We start from the raw sequence: 22,200 nt of genomic DNA, 5'->3' as shown, positions 1-22,200 counted from the left end.
AAGAGAATTCTAATTAATATGTGTAATAAAGACTACTAAAAGTAATAAAGATGAAAGAAAACAAGACAGCCTGGTAAGATAGCTCAAGCCTGTAATTCTAGTACTTTGGGAGGCCAAGGCAGATGAATCGCTTGAAGCCAGGAGGCACAAGAATCATTTGAACCTGGGAGGCAGAGGCTACAGTGAGCTGCTGAGATGGAACCACTGCATTCCAGTCTAGGTGACAAAGCAAGACTCTGTCTCGAAAGAACGAAAAGGAAAGAAGGAAGGAAGGAGAAAGAAAGGAAAGAAAGAAAAGAAAAGAAAGAGGAGGGAAGAAGGAAGGAAGGAGGAAGGAAGGAAGGAAGGAAGGAAGGAAGGAAGGAAAGAAGGAAGGAAGGAAAGAAGGAAGGAAGGAAGGAAGGAAGGAAGGAAGGAAGGAAGGAAGGATTTCCAAGAAAGGGCATATTGAGGAAGAGGAAGATGGCAGAATAGAAGACTCCACTAATTGTCACCTCCCAACAAGGACACCAATTTAACAACTATCTAATACACAAAAAAAGCACCATCATAAGAACCAAAAATCAGGTGAGCACTTACAGCTGAGGAGGCAGGAAACACAATCTTGAATCGCTGACGCCATCCCTGCATCCCAAAGCAGCGGCAGCAGCAGCAGCATGGTGTGGAGAGTGTTTCTATGCACCGGGGAGAGGGAGAGACCAGACGTTGTGAAATACTGAACTCAGTGGTGCCCTGTTACAGCAGAACACAAAACCAAGCCAAACTCAGCTAATGTCCACCCATGGGGGGAGCATGTAAAGCAGCCCTAGCCACAGGGGAATGGCCAATCCGAGCAGTGTGAGCTTGAGTCCCTGCAAGCCTTGCCACCATGGGCTCCAGTGCTCTGGGGCTGTAAAGAAGCTTGAAAGGCCGTCTAGGCCACAAGCACTGCAACTCCTAGGCGAGTCCTAGTGCTGAACTGAGCCCAAAGCCAGTGGACTGCGGAGGCACACAACTTTCTGAGACATAAGCTGGGATGGCTGAGGGAGTGCTGGCATCACTCCTCCCCTGACCTCAGGCTGCAAGGCTCACAGCTCCAAAAGAAACCCTTTCTGTCTGCATGAGGAGAGGAGAGGGAAGAGTGGCGAGGACCTTGTCTCACATCTCGGATACCAGCTCAGCCACAGCAGAACAGGGCACTGGTCAGAGTTAATTGGGCCCTTTTCTAGACCCCTACCTCACAGACAACATTCCTAGACCTACCCTAGCCAGAAGACAACCTGGTGCTTTGAAGGGAGCAACCCAGCCCCGGCAGGATTCATCACTACTAACTGAAGAGTCTTGGGGTCCTGAATAACCAGCATCAATACCCAGGTACTATGCCGAGGGCCTTGGGTAAAACTCTGAGACTTGCTGGCTTCAGATGAGACTCAGCACATTACCAGCTATACCAGCTATGGGGCAAGACTCCTTACGTTTGAGAAAAGTGGAGGGAAAAGTAAAGGGAACTTTGCCTTGCACTTTAGGTCAGCTCAACCCCAGCAGGTAGAGCACCAAGCAGGCTCTTGGGATCCCTGATTCCAGGACTTGGCTCTTGGATAGCATTTCTAGACTTCTCCTGGGCCAGAAAGGAGCCCACTGCCCTGAAGGGTGAGCCCTAGGTCAGGCAGCATTCACCACAGGCTAACTGAAGAGACCCTGGGCCTTAGGGGAACATTGGTACTGTGGTGGTGGTGGCCAGGGGGTGAGGCTCCTCTGCCTTTGGAAAGGGGAAGGAAGAGTAGGAAGGACTGCGGCTTGTGGTTTGAGGTCCAGCTCAGCCAAGTACAACAGAACACGAGGTAAACTTCTAAGGTTTTTGACTCTAGTCCTTAGCTCCAGGATGGCACCTCTGGACCCCTCTGGGCCCTGGAGGAACTTGCTGCCCTGAAGGGAAGGACACAGGCCTAGCTGGCTTTGCCCCCTGCTGATTGTAGAGCCCCAGGGCTTTGGGTGAACACAGCAACCAGGGAATGCTTACAGCAGGCCTTGGGTGAGACCCAGTGCTGTGCAGCTTCAGGTCTGACCCAGAGCAGTCCCAGTGGTGGTGGACACAGGGTGGTAGTGTCACTCCACCTCAAGCTCCACGTGGTTCTGAACATAGAGAGACTTCATTTGTTTGAGAGAAAGAAAGGAAAGAGAACAAGAGTCTCTGCCTGGCAATCCAGAGAATTCTTCCAGATCTTGTCCAAGACCATCAAGGTGGTACCTCTACGAGTAGGCAGGAACCACAGTGTTACTGGGCTTGGAGTGCGCCCTAAAGCAGACACAGCTTAGATCACAGCACCCAAGCCCTTTCAAATATCTGGAAAGCCTTCCCAAGAAGGGTGGCTACAAACAAGCCCAGACTCTGAAGGCTACAATAAATACCTAACTCTTCAATGCCCAGACACAGACAAACATCTATTAGTATCAAGACCATCCCGGAAAACATGATCTCACTAAATCAACTAAATAAGCTACCAGGGACCAGTCCTGAGAAACACAGGTATGTGCCCTTTCAGACAGAGAATTCAAAATGGCTGTTTTAAGGAAATAAAAAAGTTCAAGATGACACAGAGAATGAATTCACAATTCTATCAGACAAATTAACAACGACACTGAAATATTTCGAAAGAACCGTGGGGCAATTGGCATACTGAAGACTGCATCGGAGTCTTTAATAGAAGAATTGATCGAGCAGAAGTAGTGAGCTTGAAGACAGGCTATTTGAAAATACACAGTCAGAGGAAACAAAAGAAAAAGAATAAGAAAGTCACTTTATCATGGTCAAACTATTAAGATAACACAGATTTTATCTATAAGGGTTTTTTTTAAAAATAATAACACAGTAATCTACTGATGTAAAGTTAGAATTTGGTTTTCTGTCTGTTAAAAGGACAAAGTTTTCTAGGAGTATTGCTCTACTATTGGTTATCAAAATTTTTTCTTCTTTACCTTTAATTTTAAGAAATTAGCTGAGTAAATAAACATTTTGTGGTTTTTCAATATAATTTCTTATACTTCGTGCTGTTTTTTATGAACTCTGATTATTTTTTAAAGTGAGTCTTTTCAATGTTAAACAAGCTGAGGGTTTTCTACAAAACCTCTGCTTGCCTTTACGATCTTCTGTACTCCTGTTTTACACTGACCTGTAATCCTGTTTCACTGAGTCTTTTAAACCTTTGACAGTTTTGATGGCTTCCCAGAATCAAATTCTAAATTAAATCTTTTTAACCCCAAATTAACATTGGGAATGTCTAGGTCCCTAGAAAATCTCAAGTGAATATATTTTCTCTTCTTATAAAAAGAGATGTCAACCTAAAATAATCAAAAGCGTTAAAATTTAGTTTAACGACTGTTTATTTAAGCATAAAGTTTGAGAATAGCCACCTAGGATACACGAACTTCAGATAACGGAAGTCTGTGTTTTGAAGTGTAGATGTTGGGATTATTTATATAGACAAAGTTTAGGGAAGCATAATGAAATTTTAATATCTTTTTATATGAGGCTTAATGCCTACTTATAACAATCTGATTAAACAAGATGGTTTTTTTTTTTTTTTAAGAGAAAACGTACATTTAACATTCCACACTCAAAATTTAACAGTCATAGGGTCTGTTGTACCATCTGGTCTGAGTTAGGCACAAAAGAATAAAGGAGGCAATTAACCTATATGTAACAAAAATCAGTGATTCAAAAAGGAAGAGGCCTCGTCTCTAGTCTCTCCTAGTCATATACAGAATAAGAACAACGAAAACGTTAATCTGTAATCTAAGAAACATGGATCATAATTGCATGTTACATGATTCAGATCACGGTCATATCTCTGTAAGGACTTTCAGTATTTTGGGAGTTCCAACAGTTCTAAAATTTTATTTTCCTAGGGAGATGTTAAACTAATCAGGCTTATTTGATATGTTAAATTGCCCGAAAAGCATTGCCAAATATAGGTGGCATTTACCCTTCTTAAATTACATTTAGGTGTATGAATGTTCCAAATCATATAATTATGTATTATAAACATTTCAAATTTACATGAAATTCCTAAAAATCTGATGTCTTAATTATAATGTTATCAGTTATCATTCTAATCATTATCTTAAAATCTTGTATGTGCACCAAAACAACCACATTTCTTTGTCAGTTGCATACTTTTTTTTTCTTGAGACAGAGTCTTGCTCTGTTGCCCACCGCTACGGTGCAGTGGTGCAATCTCAGCTCATTACAACCTCTGCCTCCTGGGTTCAAGCAATTCTTGTGCCTCAGCCTCCCAAGTAGCTTGGACTAAATGCATGTGCAATCACACCTAGCATTTTTGTATTTTTGATAGACACGGGGTTTCACCATGTTGGCCAGGCTGGTCTCAAACCCCTGAGCTCAAGTGATCCACCTGGCTCGGCCCCCCAAAGTGCTAGGATTGCAGGCATGAGCCACCATGCCTGGCCCAGTTGCATGATATTATCATAAGAAATTCATGAAAAGGACTCTGACAAGTACAGCTTGCTGATAATTTTAAGATCATACTATTGGACTGGGTAAGAATTTCCAAAACTCTAATGGAAAACTGATGGATTCAAAAAACTGCTACCCAAAAAAAAAAAAAAGCCAGAGGCTGTGGCTCACGCCTATAATCCCAGAACTTTGGGAGGTCAAAGTGGGCGGATCATGAGGTCAGAGGATCGAGACCATCCTGGCCAACATGGTGAAACCCTGTCTTAAAAAAAAAAAAAAACTGCTACCAAATATCAAGTAAAACAGCAACTAATTATATGGGACTGAATTAACAGATGAGGATAATTATAATTTTTTTGACTTTTTGAAATGTTGCTGGTTCTTTAATGTCTTCAGATCTAAGGAACTCTTTCTCTTTTCTCTTAAGCTATCTATAACCTATATTTGATAAAATAAACTTGTATATGCAAAAATGGAATATTTATATCTTATTTGATAAAATAAACTTGTATATGCAAAAATGGAATATTTATATCTTTTCCTCCCTACCGGATCACTCCAGAATTTTGAAACTCTTATTGAATATTCGTATTTTCATGGCAATATGGGTTTTTGCATAGACTCAATAAGAATCTATTCTCCTTAGAACACAACTGGGCAAGGCCTTGGCTTGATTTCTTAGCCTAGAGAGGTTTTTAAAGGTCCAATCTGAGATTCCTTATTACCAGATAGTTTTAAAAAATGAAAGTTGACTGATATAAAGTCAAGGAAGATCCTTGGGAATTACCAAAGCTCTGACTAAAATATTATGTTTTAAAACATACATAGAAACATTGCAGCACTGTTTACAATAGCAAAGACCTGGAATCAACCCAAATGCCCATTGATGATAGACTGGATTGGGAAAATGTGGCACATATACACCATGGAATATTATGCAGCAATCAGAAACGATGAGTTCGTGTCGTTTGTAGGGACATGGATGAATCTGGAGAACATCATTCTCAGCAAACTGACACAAGAACAGAAAATGAAACACCGCATATTCTCACTCATAGGCGGGTGATGAAAAATGAGAACACATGGACACAGAGAGGGGAGTACTAAACACTGGGGTCTATTGGGAGGAAAAGGGGAGGGCCAGTGGGAGGAGGAGGTGGGGACGGATAGCCTGGGGAGAAATGCCAAATGCGGGTGAAGGGGAGAAAGCAAACAAAACACACTGCCATGTGTGTACCTATGCAACTGTATTGCATGCTCTGCACATGTACCCCAAAACCTAAAATACAATAAAAAAAATACATAGAATTAATATCTTTGTTGCACTTATATAATCAAATCTAGCTTAATGAAACTAAACCTACTTTGTCAAAAAAATTAACCAATTATTTTTTATAAAAATGAGAGTGACTATAAAAAAGATTACCTTTTGGCTGGGCGCAGTGGCTCACACCTGTAATCCTAGCACTTTGGAAGCCCGAGACAGGTGGATCACACGAGGTCAGGAATTCGAGACCAGCCTGACCAAGATGGTGAAACCCCATCCCAACTAAAAATACAAAAAAAATTAGCCGGTCTCGGTGGTGAGCACCTGTAATCCCAGCTAAATCAGGAGGCTGAGGCAAGAGAATCGCTTGAACCCAGGAGATGGAGGTTGCAGTGAACCAAGAGTGCACCACCACACTCCAGCCTGGGTGACACAGCAAGACTCTAAACAATTTTAAAAAGATGATTACATTTTGATAGAAAACTGTAAAGTACCAATTACCAAATTCTAGTCCTGCTTATTTTCCTTGAGATTTGGCATCCATCTATAAACTGGATTGAATCCTGAAGTTTTCTGGTTTCACTAAAAACTAAAACTGCCCTTTTCTCAAGTCCTGAAAGCTGAACCTGAATGACTTCAAACTTCAGAAAAATCACTGCAACAGACCATGTATAGACAACCTTTATGCCTGCTGCTGTCTGAGTTCACCAGAACACCACATGATACAACCAGAGGCTCTCAAATGCCATCTTCATTCCACCATCTAAAGATACTTCAAACTCAAACCTACAAATCTGGCCCCTCCAGACACAAAGACTAAAATAATAATTTGCTCCAAATATTAATCTTTGTTTTTCTTTTGTTTTCATAGAATACCTTGACTTCTCTTTAAGCAATATAATCTGAAATGAACAATTTAACCTCAGAAGTACTCCAAAGCGTAAGTGCTTGATACCTTACAGTTTAACAAGGAAGAGCTTGTGCTTTTATTGATTTAAAAAAATGTTTTACCAGGCATGGTGACTTGCACCTATAATCCTAGCACTTCGATAGGCCAAGGCAGGCAGATTACTTGAGCCTAGGGTTTTGAGACCAGCCTAGGCACCGTGGTGAAACCCTGTCTCCACAAAAAAATACAAAAATTAGCCAGGTGTGGTGTGGTGGCACATGCCTGTGGTCCTAGCTACTTGGGAGGCTGAGGTGGGAGGATCCCTTGTGCCTAGGAGGAGGTCAAGGCTGCAGTGAGCCTTGATTGTACGACTGCACTCTAGCCTGGGTGACAGAGTGAGACCCTGTCTCAAAAAAAAAAAAAGTTGTTTCTGTATCAATAAATTAGAAGTTATTGCCCCACGAGATAATTGGCAAGCCACATGTAGGAGAATGAAACTGGATCCTCATCTCTCACCTTATGCAAAAATCAGCTCAAGACGGATCAAGGACTTAAATCTAAGACCTAAAACTATAAAAGTTCTAGAAGATAGCACTGGAAAAAACCCTTCTAGACATTGGCTTAGGCAAAGACTTCATTACCAAGAATCCCAAAGCAAATGCAATAAAAACAAAGATAAATGGGTGGGACGTAATTAAACTAAAGAGCTTTTGTATAGCAAAAGGAACAGTGAGCAGAGTAAACAGACAACCCACAGAGTGGGAGAAAATCTTCACAATCTATACATCCAAAAAAGGACTAATATCCAGGGTCTACAAGGAACTCAAACAAATTAGCAAGAAAAAACAATCTCATCAAAAAGTGGGCTAAGGACATGAATGGAAAATTCTCAAAAGAAGAATTTGGCCAACAAACATATTTAAAACTGCTCAACATTACTAATGATCAGGGAAATGCAAATCAAAACTACAGTGTGATACCACCTCATTCTTAAAATGGCCATAATCAAAAAATCAGAAAATAATAGATGTTGGGATTAATGCAGTGAAAAGGGAACACTTCTACACTGCTGGTGGGAATGTAAACTAGTACAACCACTATGAAAAACAGACTGGAAATTCCTTAAAAAGCTAAAAGTAGAACTACCTTTTGATCCAGCAATCCCACTACTGAGTACCCAGAAAATAAGTCATACGAAAAAGATACTTGCACATGCATGTTTATAGCAGCACAATTCACAATTGTAGAAATATGGAACCAACCCAAATGCCCATCAATCAACAAGTGGATAAAGAAACTGTGGTGTATATATGATGGAATACTACTCAGCCATAAAAAGGAGTTAATGGATTTATGGCAACCTAGATGGAACTAGAGAGTATTATTCTAAGTGAAGTTAACTGAGGAATGGAAAACCAAACATTGTATCTTCTCACTCATAAGTGGGAGCTAAGCTATGAGGATGCAAAGGCATAAGAATGATACAATGGACTTTGGAGACTTGGGGGAAAGGGTAGGAGGAAAGTGAGGGATAAAAGACCACAAACTGGGGCCAGATGCAGCCGCTCACATCCAATCCCAGCAATTTGGGAGGCTGAGGCAGGTGAATCACGTGGTCAGGAGTGCAAGATCAGCCTGATCAACATGGTGAAACCCCATCTCTATTTTAAAAATACAAAAATTAGCCAGGCATGGAGGTGTGCACGTATAATCCCAGCTACTCAGGCGGCTGAGACAGGAGAATGGCTTGAACCAGGGAAGTGGAGGTTGCAGTGAGTCGAGATCATGCCACTGCACTCCAGCCTAGGTGACAAAGCGAGACTCCATCTCAAAAAAAAAAAAAACACACAAATTGGGTTCAGTGTATACTGCTCAGATGGTAGATGCAGCAAAATCTCAAAAATCACCACTAAAGACCTTACTCATGTAAGCAAATACCACCTGTACCCCCAAAAACCTATGGAAATAAATTTTTAAAAAAAGAAATTATTGCCCCTAATTTAAAGGATCTTAAACAAATGTAAGTTCCTCATCAGATAGTTGCTGTCTATCTGATCTACTGATTTATTTAATTGGTTAATTCTTGGCTTTTTGCATTTTTAGTAGAGACAGCGTTTCACCATGTTGGCCAGGCTGGTTTCAAACTCCTGAGCTCAATGTCTGCTTCGGAGAATTTTTCAATTCCTGCCTATTATTCTCATTACAATCATTGTTTTCATCTCTGTAGTGCACTGTATCCTCTCAAGGGGATTGAATGTTTTCCAGCAGCATTCAGGTGTGAGACCCTAACCACTCACATATCAGATGACTGCCATCAGGCTTAGACAACCACAAGAACTCAGCAACCCCACCACTCCAACCTGTGATGACTCTGCAATTACAGATAATGATGACTCCCTGACCTTAGATTCCAACACAGCTGTTGAGAATGACAACATTAACACAGCTGTTGAGAATGACAACATTTACGTGATCCTTTGTTCCAGTAACTAGTCAATAACGGTAACCTGGTGACCAAGAGTAATGCTATACTGTTCAGTCACACTCCCATCTTCCTGGGAGAATGACCAAAAGTGGTGAGTTGTTAAAGTAAATTAAAAAGGAGACCAGGCCTGAAGAATCCCTGAGCAGACAAAACCAGTTAGGCTTCATACGAGACATAAATCTTGCTTGATTAGCAAACATAAGTGAAACTTACTTTTTTCTTATAAATGCCTATATTAAGGAAAAACAGAAGGTAAGCTCAACCAGAAATAGCCAACACGCTGACACTATATAACTAAGGACTCTCCAACAGGATAGGCCAAATAAGGCAACTGTATAATTGCAACCAATCAATTTATTTTGCTTCTGCATTTATCCCAAAAATACTTGTCCCCAGTGGTTTGTTGCTAGAACAGACCTCTTCAGGACGGTGTTTCCCGATTCATCAATTGCTTCTTACTCAAATAAACTCTAAAATGTTATTGTGCCTCAGATTTTCCTTTAACACAAGGAAACAGGGACCACACAGCTGCAGCCATGAGGAATTGGAGTCCACCAACAACCTGAGTTAATCTGGAAGTGGATCCTTGCCCCAGGCCTCCAGACATGAGTCCAGTCCAGCTGACACCTTGATTTTGGTCTTGTGGGACCCTGACCAGAGAACCAGCTGAGCCCATCAGGACTTCTGGCCTATAGCCAGTGAGACAAGAAATAGATTTTATCCAGATGAAGTGGCTCATGCCTGTAATCCTAGCACTTTGGGAGGCTGAGGCAGAAGGATCGCTTGAACTCAGGAGTTTGAAACCAGTCTGGGAAACATATTGAGACCTCGTCTCTATCATTTTAAAAAATTATAATAACAAAATCAATGGATATTGTTTCTAGCCGCTGGATTTTAGGGCATGTGTTATACAGCAATAGAAAATACAGTGGGAAAATAAACACCCCAGGGAAACATAATAGCAATGCTGGGCAGAGCTGAGTATGTCCATCTGAGGTCTGTGGTCCTGAACATAAAGTGGACCTAATCAGGTGATCTGTATCTACCAACAGTGTGGGTGCAGGCACAGGGAGGTGGAGAAGATGGCTCTGAGATGGACAGGGAGAACCAGCATGGCAGAGTCAAGTCAGCAAGGGTCCAAGTGTTTCCAGGCAAGAGCAGCAGAAAGAAGGAGGGGCAAAGAAATGAAGGAGGTTGGCAAAGGAGAGTCTAATGAGGCATTGTAGAGTCTACTGTGTAAGGATGTGAAGATGCTGGTGGGTGGGCGGATGATCCACAATGAGAAAGGGACTCAAGAGGTCCAAAGTAAAAGGCCAGAGAAGTGGAAGGATCGTCCACATGGCTGCTGACATCCTGAGATGATGAAGAAGGGCAAAGAGGAAGACAATGGGCCAGGAGCCAGTTGTAAAGGAGATGAAGTCCCCTGAAGTCAGCAGCTGCCAGCAACAAAGGGTGGCAATAGCAAAACCAGACACCAGGAGCTCGAGAGCAGGGCTGCTTACAGGAAGAGAGGTAAGCAGGACACTTAGAGGTAAGCAAGACACTTATCCCCACCATCTGTCAATGTGACCTCACCTGAAAACAGGGTCTGCAGGTATAATCAAGTTAAGATGAGGTGGTCCCTAATCTAATGACTAGTGACCTTATAGAACAAGGGAAAGTTGGACACAGGGAAACAGGAGACAGAGAGAAGAAGGCCATGTGAAGACAGAGGCAGAGACTGGAGTGAAGCAGTCACAAGTCAACACACACCTGGGGCTCCAGAAGCTGGAGGAGGCAAGGACGGATCTCCCCTAGAGGCTTCAGAGGGAGCATAGCCCTTCTGACACATTGATTACAGACTTCCAGCCTTCAGAACTAGGAGAGAATGAATTATTTTAAACCACCTGGTAGTGGTCATTTGTGTGGCAGCCCATGCAAACGAACATCCCACCTCCTGACTGCGGCATGCAAGGGTAAGAGAAAAGCAGGCTGTTTCAGAGGGCTTCCCAGGAAATGATGTCCTTAGGTGAAAGCGAGATTCCCTTAGGCCAAGAAAATCAAGAGAAGCTTTGGGGGAGGGCTTGAGGACAAAGAGGGGCTGGCTCAGCCCAGAGCAGTGCCAGGGCCATGAGAGGGTGCGGGAGGAGAGGGAAAGGTGAGTCGTTGGCTCAAATAAGCAGATACAACAGGAGAGACATGATCAGGGGTGATTATGGATTACCTGGGCTCTCATAGTGACCAAGATGGACAGAGAGGACTGGCATGACAGAGTCAAGTCAGACAGTCACTGAGAAGACAGGTAATCCGTTTCCAGTACAGGCCTGATATGTGTTCACCATGTGGGGGCTGCCGCACCTTCTGTGGTGTGGTCACCTGCAGAGGGGGGCCCTGGCATGGTCAGGAGACTGCGCCCACCTGCTGCAGGGCCTTCTGGAGCAGCTCCACTGCTTACCCAGCTGGGACTCAGCCTCTCTGATCCTCTGTGATCTCTGATGATGACAGCCATGGTAACTGCTCTGGGCTCGGACATTGGAACTTTATAGCTTCATCATTTCCTGCCATCCGTATTGCTGTATAATATGGTAGACACTAGCCACATGAGACGAAACTTAAACCAATTAAATTCACATAAATTAAAATTTCAGTTTTTCAGTCACACTGGCCACATTTCAAGTGCTCAGTAGCCACATGAGACTAGTAGCTAATGTACTGGATAGAGGAGAAATCATTTTCCATCATCACAGAAAGTTCTACTGGACAGACTGGGCTAGACTGTACATACGGGGCATCTCAACCACTGCCCTCTTAAGGCGGAGATGCTCGGTAGTGGCTGCACTCATGTCGGGGAGACAGAACAAGAGGAAGGGCCCTTATAGGAACCTCTCAGCCTGGCTCCCTGAGGCAAAGGTCAGTTGACCTTCAGCCCAGGAATGCTCTGAGCACACCCGCACCTCAGAGTCCAGGATATAGCACCATGAGGCCCAAAGAGCGGGGCGGCAGGGGGTTCTCTTTACAGCTAGTCCAAGGCCCACCACTCCCTCATTCCTTATTTCCTGCCTCAGCACAACGGACAGTGGAAGTGCACTTCCTCCAGAGGAACACGGACATTGCACACCCACAGAGCCTCCAGCTCCAGCAAACCACTCACGTGCTCACAACACATGTCAAGTCAGAACATCCAGAAATGTCTATCTGGCCCCTGTGTCTAGAGCCCACCCATTTCCTTCGCACCTCTGGCGCTCTGACGAGGCAAAGCCCTCCCTAGTGCTCTCTGTCTTGCTTCTCAGCTCCTGTGAACACCTGCTGAGCCAAGCCCCAGCAACAGTGTTCCACAGAGCCCACTGGACACTTGGGGAGAAGAAATGCCTCTCTCCCCCATCACCTCTAAAAAGCAAGAAGCCATAAAAACACAATTCCCACTCACACACATTTAACATTTCACTCAGGTCATTGGTGGATATGGCTTTGTACTTAGGAAAGAAAGCCGTTTGTAGTGATTTTCCCAAAGCAAAAAGTAGCCTCAAGAAGAACTGAAAAACTGAAGTTTCCTTCTCTAGAAACTGAAAAGTGCTGGCAATTTTTTTTTTTTTTTTTTTTTTTTTGAGACAGGGCTTTGCTCTGTCATCCAGGCTGGAGTGCAGTGGCACGACCACAGCTCACTGCAACCTCTTCCTCCTGGGTTCAAGTGATCCTCCCACCTCAGCTTCCCGAGTAGCTGAGATTACAGGCCTGTGCCACCACTCCTGGCTAATTTTTTGTAAAGACAGGATTTCTCCATGTTGCCCAGGTTGGCCTCAAACTACTGGGCTCATGCAATTCACCCACGTTGGCCTCCCAAAGTGCTGGGATCATAGGCGTGAGTCACCACACCTGGCTACAACTTTTAAATAATAGTTTTTCCTGCTTCCTCTTACCAAGGTTCCAAAAACCATGGGACCTAATCTCAAGCCACGTACCCCAAAGCTGGTCTGAAGACCACGTTGGGGCGAGTGAGGGCAATTACTGGAAATCCTCAAATCGGAAGGTATTGGATGTCTGGATTGACAGCTTGACCCAAAGAGAACATCTAACTATACATCATCTGCATCAAAACAAACTGGATTTACCACTCTTGTTGGAACTGCAGAGAAATCCTAAAAGCATTAAATCACCCAGGGATACGTGGAAATTACATAATACACACTACTGCTAATTTAAGATCTGTTGTTGATATTTGTTTCGTGTGCTAAATTATAGTTTTGATTTTAGTGAAGATACCATATTCATCAGGCATTTCATAGGTCATTTAGTTTTCTGAATCTTATCTATTACCAAGGATCTTCATCTGCAAAACCTCCCACTGTTTCCACAACCGAACTCCATGATTAGGAAGGCAATACCGTCAAACCAGAGAAAACTTAACAATAAAACCCCCAAACTATGACAGAAGCAACATGGGTGAAAAGGGGAAAATTTTAGGGGGGCTAAAGAGGCAGAATCCATGGCCCCCACTGGATGTAGGGGATATGATAACATGACATTTTACAATATTATTTGTAGTTTCTTCCCCTTCTCCTCTATAGCCTCACTTTGAGCAGCCCAGCTTCTGTGCTGATTCCTCAGTGAAAAGATGGAACAAAACAAAAACCTTCTGGCTTTTGAATTTCAACTGCCTAGACAGGCTTTTAGGAAAACAGGAAGGACTCCCAGTCTGATAGAAGATGTGAAGGAAATATTCTGGGTAAAGCAAGGCCTTCACCCCCGTTCCATGGCACCAGCACCACTCACAGGCAAGAGCTAGTGGGAACACACAGGCAATGACAGCACAGACGAGGGTGGGTTCTGTCCTCAGGCACCTGAGTGCAGAGAGCAAAACCCCCAAGTAGGTTTTCGAGATCCAATGTCAGTGGAGCCCCAGACCTATATCCTAGGTAGAGCCTTAGGAAGGAGACAAGACCCCCAAAAGAAGAGATGACTGCAGAGTGTAGCCTATCGTGGAGGCAGCTTGAACCATGGACAGCACCACGCTTTCTCAGAATGGGAGAAGTAGAATGTTCCCTGTGTCCAAAAGCAGCCGAGAGGTAGCAGAGAGACACCAGACCTAAAGAGGCCACACAAGCAGTAGCCAGGCAAGGGATATCTCAGAGGACACTTGGTGGCCACTTAATAACAGAAGCCACTTCCGCCAGTTATTTGGCAAAATATATACATAAGAAACACCCTCCCAGAATTAAGGCAATCCCTGGAGAGAGGAGGGGAGATTCCACCAATGGATTAAAATTAAGCATCCCACACTCCAGTAAATAGGAGCTGGCTCAGAATAGAAACGTAAGAGCCAGGCACTGTGACATACACCTGTAATCCCAGCTACTTGGGATGCTGAGGCCAGAAGATCCCTTAAGCCCTGGAGTTCAAGACTAGCCTGCACAACATAGTGAGACCTAATCTCAGAAAAATAAAAATATGTGTAAAAAATAATTATAAATGTAGTTATATTACAGAAAACAATATTTTATGTGTGCTCCCACATATCTAAGTCTATAGAATAAGATAATACCACTATAAAATCAGGGGACTGTGGCCAGGCACAATGGCTCACACCTGTAATCCCAGCACTTTGGGAGGCCAAGGCGGGTGGATCACCTAAGGTCAGGAGTTCGAGACCTGACCAAGCCTGGCCAAGATGGGGAAACCCCATCTCTACAAAAAAATATAAAAATTAGCCAGGCATGGTGGCAGAAGCCTGTAATCCCAGTTACTCAGGAGGCTGAGGCAGGAGAATTCCTTGAACCCAGAAGGTGAGGTTGCAGTGAGCTGAGATCATGCCACTGCACTCCAGCCTGGGCCACAGAGCAAGACTCTATCTCAAGAAAAAGGAAAAAAAATTAGAATTAAGGGACTGAGAGAAGCTAGAAACTAACAAATTTCTGGCCAGGGAACTGGACAGATGGTGGTGCCATTCATGGATATGGAGAATAAAGAAAGGGGGCAAACAGTGAAAAATGCCGAGTTGAAGGTTTGGACATGTCAAGGCTGAGATGCCGATGAGACATCTAGAGATGTGAGGAGGCAGGTGGATAATTATGACTGCTGCTCAGGAATGAGGCTACCTGAAAAATACAGATTTTTGGCATCATCAGGCTATACATACAGCAGCTGACAGATGAGTAGCAGATTGGAGTGATGACCTTATATATTCACTATGTGTCAGGCATTGTTGTAAGCTTTTTATGCATAGTGACTCATTGGATCTTCAAATGAGAACCCTGTAAAGCAGGTACTACTACTGTCTTTTTTTTCTTTTAAGCGATGATGTCTCCCTATGTTGCCCAAGCTGGACTTGAACTCCTCAGCTCAAGCCATCCTCCCACCTCAGCCTCCCAGGCAGCTGGGACTACAGGCACATGCTACCATGCCCAGCCTCATTTTTGTAAATATGTGAAGAAATGGATATAACTGTTTCATGTCTCACAGCTAGGAACAAGAGAAATCAGAAGTTATCCCAGTAAATCTACAAGCTGACATATAACCACCACTGGGCTATAAGCTTCCCTGAAAGGAGGATGAAGGAACATCAGAGGAAAAGGAGAATGGGGAGGGGACAGCTGTCAGGAGGAAAGCCAGAAAAGCGGTGTGTCCCCAAAACCTAAAGGAAGAGACAGCTCAAAGAGGAAATGGCTGGAGGTATCAGATTTGTAGGTGGCGAAGTGACTGACTACAGCTAAAAAGTGCCCATTGGATTTAGCATCTAGATCAGCAATGATGCCTACGAGAAGTGTCCTGAGGTTGGAGGGAGAGCACATGTGCTGTAGATGCTGCATAGACTAGGAGGTGGGGAAATCCAACATTCTCCCAAGAGAATGTGAAGAAGGGAGAGCTCGAACTTCAATTAAAGATTTTCACTTTTTAAAGAGGAATGGTGCGGAGCCTTTTATATGTCAAAGGAAAAGTCAGTAGAAAACGGAAGTTTTAAAGAGATAGGATTGCAAACATGTGCAAGTGATTGTGAGTGGGACGTGACTGAAGACACTTTCAAGTCATGATGTGTAACCTCAGCTGGGGCCCTGACGCTGCCTGACAGCCACACTGCATTCCCACACTGCAGTCACTCCCCCACTCTAGAACACAGTAGTTCCCAAAGGGTCACCCCCATGAAGGCGACTGCAGCATCACCCAGAACTTACTAGAAATGCAGATTTCCAGGCCCATCCTAGACCTACTGAATCAGAACTCTCGGGGACAGGAGGGCTTTTTTTGTTGGTTTGAGACAGGGTCTCACTCTGTAGCTCAGGCTGGAGTGCAGTGGCATGATCACTGCAGCCTTGACCTCCCAGGCTCAAGTAATCCTCCCACCTCAGCCTCCTGAGTAGCTGGACCACAGGTACACACCACCACACCAGGCTAATTATTTTATTTTTTGTATAGAGGGGGTCTCTCTATGTTGGCCAGGCTGTGAGAGGGCTTTAATAGATTCTCTAGGTGGTTTTGATACACACTCAAGTTTGAGAATCACTGCTGTCAGTGACATTTTTAGAACTCCTCCAGGTTCAAACTTCCAAGCCTTTCCCCTTCATCCTCAGAGTCAGCTGACTCTGCTTCCTAATTCGCTAAGAGAAAACAAGGCCACGAAGAGACAATATCTGCCAGCTTCCCCCACATCAATCCACCTTCCCACCTTCAATCCATGCCCAAATATCATGGCTTCTCTCTCTTCACTCTGCATGATCCATCAGTCCTCTAACCAAAGCCAGCCCCTCCGCTTCTGGACTCTGCCCGATCCTGCTGCCTTCGTTACGAACTTTTCTCCAGACATTCTCCTCACTCCCCTCTGCGTCATCAATTTTAACTCTCTACTGGCTCTTTCCCATCAGCATGTAACTATTTTTTCCCACCTAAAAAGTTTTGCTGAGGCCGGGCATGGTGGCTCACGCCTATAATCCCAGCACTTTGGGAGGCCGAGGCAGGCAGATCACAAGGTCAGGAGTTTGAGAGCAGCCTAACCAACATGGTGAAACCCTGTCTCTACTAAAAATACAAAAATTAGCCGGGCGTGGTGGCACATGCCTGTAATCCCAGCTACTCGGGAGACTGAGGCACCATTATATTCCTGCCTGGGCAACAAGAGCAAAACTCCGAATCAAAAGAAAAAAAAGTTTTCTTGAGCTTACTTCTCTTTTTAGCTCTGACCCAATTTCTCTCCTTCCTTTACAACAAAACTGCTCCGAAGAGTTGCCTATATTCTTTCCATTCCTCTCCTTCCATTCTTTCTTAAACTCATTCAAAATCCAACTTTTTACCCCCGACACTCCACCAAAACCATTTTGTCAAGGTCACCAATGACTTTGAATCAATTCTCTTTGCTCTATATACCTTCCAGCGTGGGGGCAAGAGAGGGACAAAACATAAAACAAAAACACAAAAATCCATCAATCAGTTCTCAAACTGATCTTAATTTATGGGCCACATTTCATGCAATTGACCTTTCCCTCCTCCTTCATAAGTTTACTTCTCTTGGCCTTCAGCATACCATCACCTCCTGGGGGTTTTTCCTCACTTCACTGGCCCTATGCCTCTGTCTCTGATGGTTCCAACTGATCTCAAACTCATATTGAAAAGCTCCAGGATTCAGTCTTTGAACTTCTTTTCTATCTACACATATTCCCTTGGTAATTATTCTAATCTCATGGCTTTAAATAACTTCCATATGGGCTGGGCATTGTGGCACATGCCTGTAATCTCAGCACTTTGGGAGGCCGGAGTGGATGGATCACCAGGTCAAGAGATCAAGACCATCCTGGCCAACATGGTGAAACCCCGTCTCTACTAAAAATACGAAAATTAGGTGTGGTAGCATGCACCTATAATACCACCTACTAGGGAGGCTAAGGCAGGAGAATTGCTTGAACCAGGGAGGCAAAGTTTGCAGTGAGCTGAGATCGTGCCACTGTACTCTAGCCTGGCGACAGAGTGAGACTTCACAAAAAACAAATAAATAAATAACTTCCACAAGCTGATGATTCTCAATCTTTTATCACCAGCCCAGACCACAAACGTGCACATCCAGCTGCTTTCTTGACATCTCTATTTGGATGCCTAATAGACATATGATTTTCTTTTTTTTTTTTTTTCTTTTTTCTTTTTTTTAAGATGGTGTCTCCCTCTGTCGCCCAGGCTGGAGTACAGTGGTGCCATCTCTGCTCACTACAATCTCCACCTCTCGGGTTCAAGTGATACTCTTCCCCTTCTAAGTTAAAGTTCCAGTGAAAAATTCCTCCCTCCTCCCCACACTGCCATATCCATCAGAAAATCGTATTAGTCCACATTCAAAATAATTCCAAAATCCACCACTTTGCATTACCTCTCCTGCTGCCATGCTAACCAGACGCATGCAATGACCTCCTAAATGGTCTCCCGCTTTTGCTCTCTTCAGATCTGTTCTCTCTACAGTAGCAAAAGGCATTTTGTTAAAACAAAAATCAGATCTGTGTCCCTCCTCTGCTCAAAACAAGCTTATCCAACCCAAAGTCCGTGCGCCATATGTGGCCCAGGACAGCTTTGAATGTGGCCCAACGCAAATTTGTAAACTTTCTTAAAACATTATGAGGTTTTCTTGTGATTTTTAAAGCTCATCAGCTATCTTTAGTGTTAGTGTATTTTATGTGTAGCCCAAGACAATAATTCTTCCACCATGACCCAGAGAAGCCAAAAGATTGGACACCCCTGTTTTGAAATCTTCCAATAGCTTCATAAAAGCTTGTAGGGTGGAGATCCCATAAGCACAGAGGCTGGAGCAAAAGGCCTCAGCCTATTTCCATATAAATAATGAAGAAGAAAGTAACTAGAAAAAAAAAAAGTAACTAGAAATATAACTGTAGTAGTTATCAGTTATTCATATGTGATCTTAATTCTTTTACTAATGCCTCTCAGGTTGGAAGTGTGAACCAGGGGTGACATTGTGAAATGAATGGCACTAAGGCAAGATGCTTTAAGCCCTCTGTCACGCCTGAATAAGGGCTGCTGGAGGGCACCTCGGCTGTGCGGCAGTGCCAGCGCTGTGAAAGCACCCACTGTCTAGCCAGCTAGGGGAGGAGATGTCCAAAGTGGCTGAGACATCTCCTTCCTGGGGAAGTCAGGAGAAAACTGCTTCTCCAAGCTCTTGTGGTAAGGCCTGACAGCTGTCAGGGAGTCCTGCAGACATCCAGGGGCTTAACTGTCTCTATGATGCTGTGCTTCAGCAGTCACGTTCCATGTCTACTCTCATGCTCCCTTCTGCAGCTGCTTCCTTTTTTCTTAGAAAAGCTAATCAGTAATAGTAATAGTAATACAAATCTTAATGTTTTAGTTCTTTCTTGATAAGTATGGAAAAGGTGCTGATGCATCATGCTCCTTACCTCACTTTGGGTGCCAGAAATTCCTGAGCCCCTACCTGAATGACCGGTGATGTACTTGACCCTATCACTGCTGCTCCCTATCTACCCTGCCCCCAGTCCCTGACCACCAAGGCCATGCCCTACCTACCCTGCCCCCGGATTTGCAATTTAATAAAAGTGAGAGCATCCTGTCCCGGCATTCGGCATTCGGCATTTGGGGCCACTGCTCCACGATTTGGGTAGCAGTGGACCCTGGAGCCCAAACTCTCTTTTCTCTATCTCTGTCTTGTGTCTTTTATTTCTACGATTTCTCATCTCCGCACCAGACAGGAGGGGCTCACAGAACCCTGTAGGGCTGGACCCTACAAAAGCCAGAGTCCTCAGAATGGCCTTGGGGCCCTACAAGCTAGATCATTCCCTTACCTCTCTGATCGAATCTCCCACTCTTCCCCTGTCTTTCTCTTCACTCCAGCCACGTTGACCTTGTTCTTCCTCGAAAGTGGCAGGTTGCTCCCACCTCAGGACCTTTGTTTTTACTCTTCCCTCTGCCTAGAACTTCTTTTTCTACATTTATGTGTGGTTCATGCCTAGCTTCCCTCAGGTCGCTTGAATGTTACCTTCTCTGAAGACACCTCCTCCTTGCTTAATGTGCCCCCATAGCTCTTAGCACCATCTAAGGTATTACATACTCTACTTATTTATTGTCCTGCTTCTACTAGAATGTAAGCTCCCTGAGGGCAGGGATTGTTCCTGTTTTGTTCCCTGCTATATCCCCACTTTCTAGAAGAGTGACTGGCATGTCCAATATCGATCTGTAAAATGAAATGATGAAATGAGGGCCCTAAGGAAATATAACATGGTAAAACTCCGTCTCCCGTCTCTACTAAATACAAAAAAATTAGCTGGGGCTAGGCACAGTGGTTCATGCCTGTAATCCCAGTACTTTGGGGTTGCCAAGTCAGGTGGATCACCTGAGGTCAGGAGTTCAAGATCAGCCTGACCGACATGGTGAAAACCCATCTCTACTAAAATTACAAAAATTAGCCAGGTGTGGTGGTGAGGGCCTGTAATCCCAGCTACTTGGGAGGCTGAGGCAGGAGAATCACTCGAACCCGGAGGTTGCAGTAAGCCGAGATTGCGCCATTGCACTCCAGCCTGGATCTTAGGCAACAAGAATGACAATCTGTCTCAAACAAAAAAAAAACGGTTGAAATCAAGAAGGGAATGATGGTCCTGGATAATAATAGGGGTGCCTCTTTCACTGCTCCTGGTAAGAATGGAGTCAGACATGTTCGTAGGTAGAAATTTAAGTATTCCCCTCCTGATCGAGTCTGATTTCTCCGGGAAATAGAAGAGAAGGAAGGACTTGAGGAGAGTAGCGATGGAGAGAGAGCTCTATTGTGAAGATGGAAGGAGTTAAGGGCACCCGCAAGGACTGATGGAATAGCTGAAGTTGAAAACCTGATTTGCCTTTGTACCCACCTACCTGGTGGGGCGGTTTTCCTCATCAACATCGGGGAAGTGGAGATAAAATTACATAAAATGAATGGGAGTGGCAAAAATTCAAATTTTGTCTCGGCTTTTTCTTCAAAGACCAAAGAGAATTCCTTCCATCGACTCAGTGCCTTCGTGTACCCATTCAGGCACTCATCACTAATTCCTGGTCTCGCGGAAGTAAAATGAGCGGAGAGTATCTTTGAGAGTTGAGAAAAAAAAGAAGAGGCTGAGGAAAGGGACCTCCCCCAGCCCGGTGAGAAGGGGAGTAGGAGACGTTTAGCCTTCCCTAAAAACTGTAAGTTGATAGGCCCCGGCTCAAGTTCCGAGCCTTCTTCCATGACCCCTCTCCTTTCCCAATAGCTTCCAGCTGCCCCGTCGTGTGACATTCCAGTCCACCTCTGTTCCTGCTCCACCCGCTCCAAACTCGCGTGCTGTTCCTCCACGTGGTTCTCTGTGTATATCGGTTGCCTGGGAGACCCCAGCCGGGCCGGGTTGTAGTGACACCATAATAGGAACAAGCCAATACCCGTGACGCGTCTCAGTGACGCGAGACGCGGGGTGTGGCTCTGCCGGCTCAGGAATGATGAGGCGGCTGTCCGCTGGGTGGCGCCGATTTCCCGCGGAGGTCCCTTCTGGGCCCCCGGCTGAGGTGGGGGAGAGACAGGCAGGAGCAGAGGCCGGGGAGTCCTCTGCGTCAGCTGCTGCTCACTGCGCCTTGCCAGCGCCAGCCGGGTCTCACCAGCAGCTCCATGCTTGTGCCCGGTTCGACTCGTCCATCCTCCAATAAGAGGCAGGTAAGTGCCACCTGTCGGGGATCCGGGAGGGAGGATTCGGGGATCAGTGCCGGTTTGGGGCTCAGAAAGTAAGGTGTCCATGACAGCCTGGGCAGAATGGGCACTAGAAATACAGGGCGAGAGTCGGCTGTGCAGGGGCGCTCCAGCTGTGGCTGCCAATTGTGTGGGGGCTGCCTGCTGAAACCCAGGGTGCCAGGAAGAGCCATCTGTGTGCTGATCAGTGTATTCTAAGGAAATGCTGCCTCGGCGGGTCCTCCTTGCTGTGCCCTGTGTATATCGGTGGTCTGTGGCCCGAGAGTGACACGGACAAACCCCCTCCCCACGTGTGCTTGCAGCTCACTCGCTGCTCTTAAAGCTCCCGGGGCTGTAGCTTGTCAGATCGTCAAAGGGGGTTGGGGGCTGGTGGGGGGCAACAATTAAGCGGAAGGCAAGATTTTCCACCAATCCCAAACCAGAAAGAGGCAGCTTTGAAATTCTCACCAAT

The 22,200-nt window shown here is 44.8% G+C and overlaps 1 protein-coding gene and 1 long non-coding RNA gene across 10 annotated transcripts in view; one reads left to right on the top strand and one right to left on the bottom strand.

Moving 5' to 3' along the window:
• LOC128929085 (uncharacterized) overlaps positions 1-22,200 on the bottom strand; it is a 45,276-nt gene that overhangs the window by 4,794 nt on the left and 18,282 nt on the right. The window contains exons 2-4 of one of the 6 annotated variants that reach the window (XR_008475000.2): positions 19,849-21,727; positions 18,414-18,496; positions 580-674 (exon numbers count right to left, since the gene is read on the bottom strand). This is a non-coding gene — a long non-coding RNA (uncharacterized LOC128929085). Of the gene's footprint in view, positions 1-579; positions 675-18,413; positions 21,728-22,200 lie in introns of all 6 variants that reach the window. The other 5 variants (XR_008475001.2, XR_013523079.1, XR_008475002.2 and 2 more) reach the window with 5 other exon arrangements.
• The window catches only part of USP2 (ubiquitin specific peptidase 2), a 26,560-nt gene continuing 25,893 nt past the window's right edge, over positions 21,534-22,200 (top strand). For all 4 annotated transcript variants that reach the window (XM_035264862.3, XM_035264865.3, XM_078339696.1 and 1 more), the window contains exon 1: positions 21,534-21,716. The gene's annotated coding sequence lies outside the window, so the exon portion shown is untranslated. The remainder of the gene's footprint in view (positions 21,717-22,200) is intronic.

This window comes from Callithrix jacchus, chromosome 10, assembly GCF_049354715.1.
Source record: "Callithrix jacchus isolate 240 chromosome 10, calJac240_pri, whole genome shotgun sequence".
NCBI lineage: Eukaryota > Metazoa > Chordata > Mammalia > Primates > Cebidae > Callithrix > Callithrix jacchus.
The sequence above is the reverse complement of the archived record's forward strand: the minus strand, read 5'-3'. Positions and strand labels throughout refer to the sequence as shown.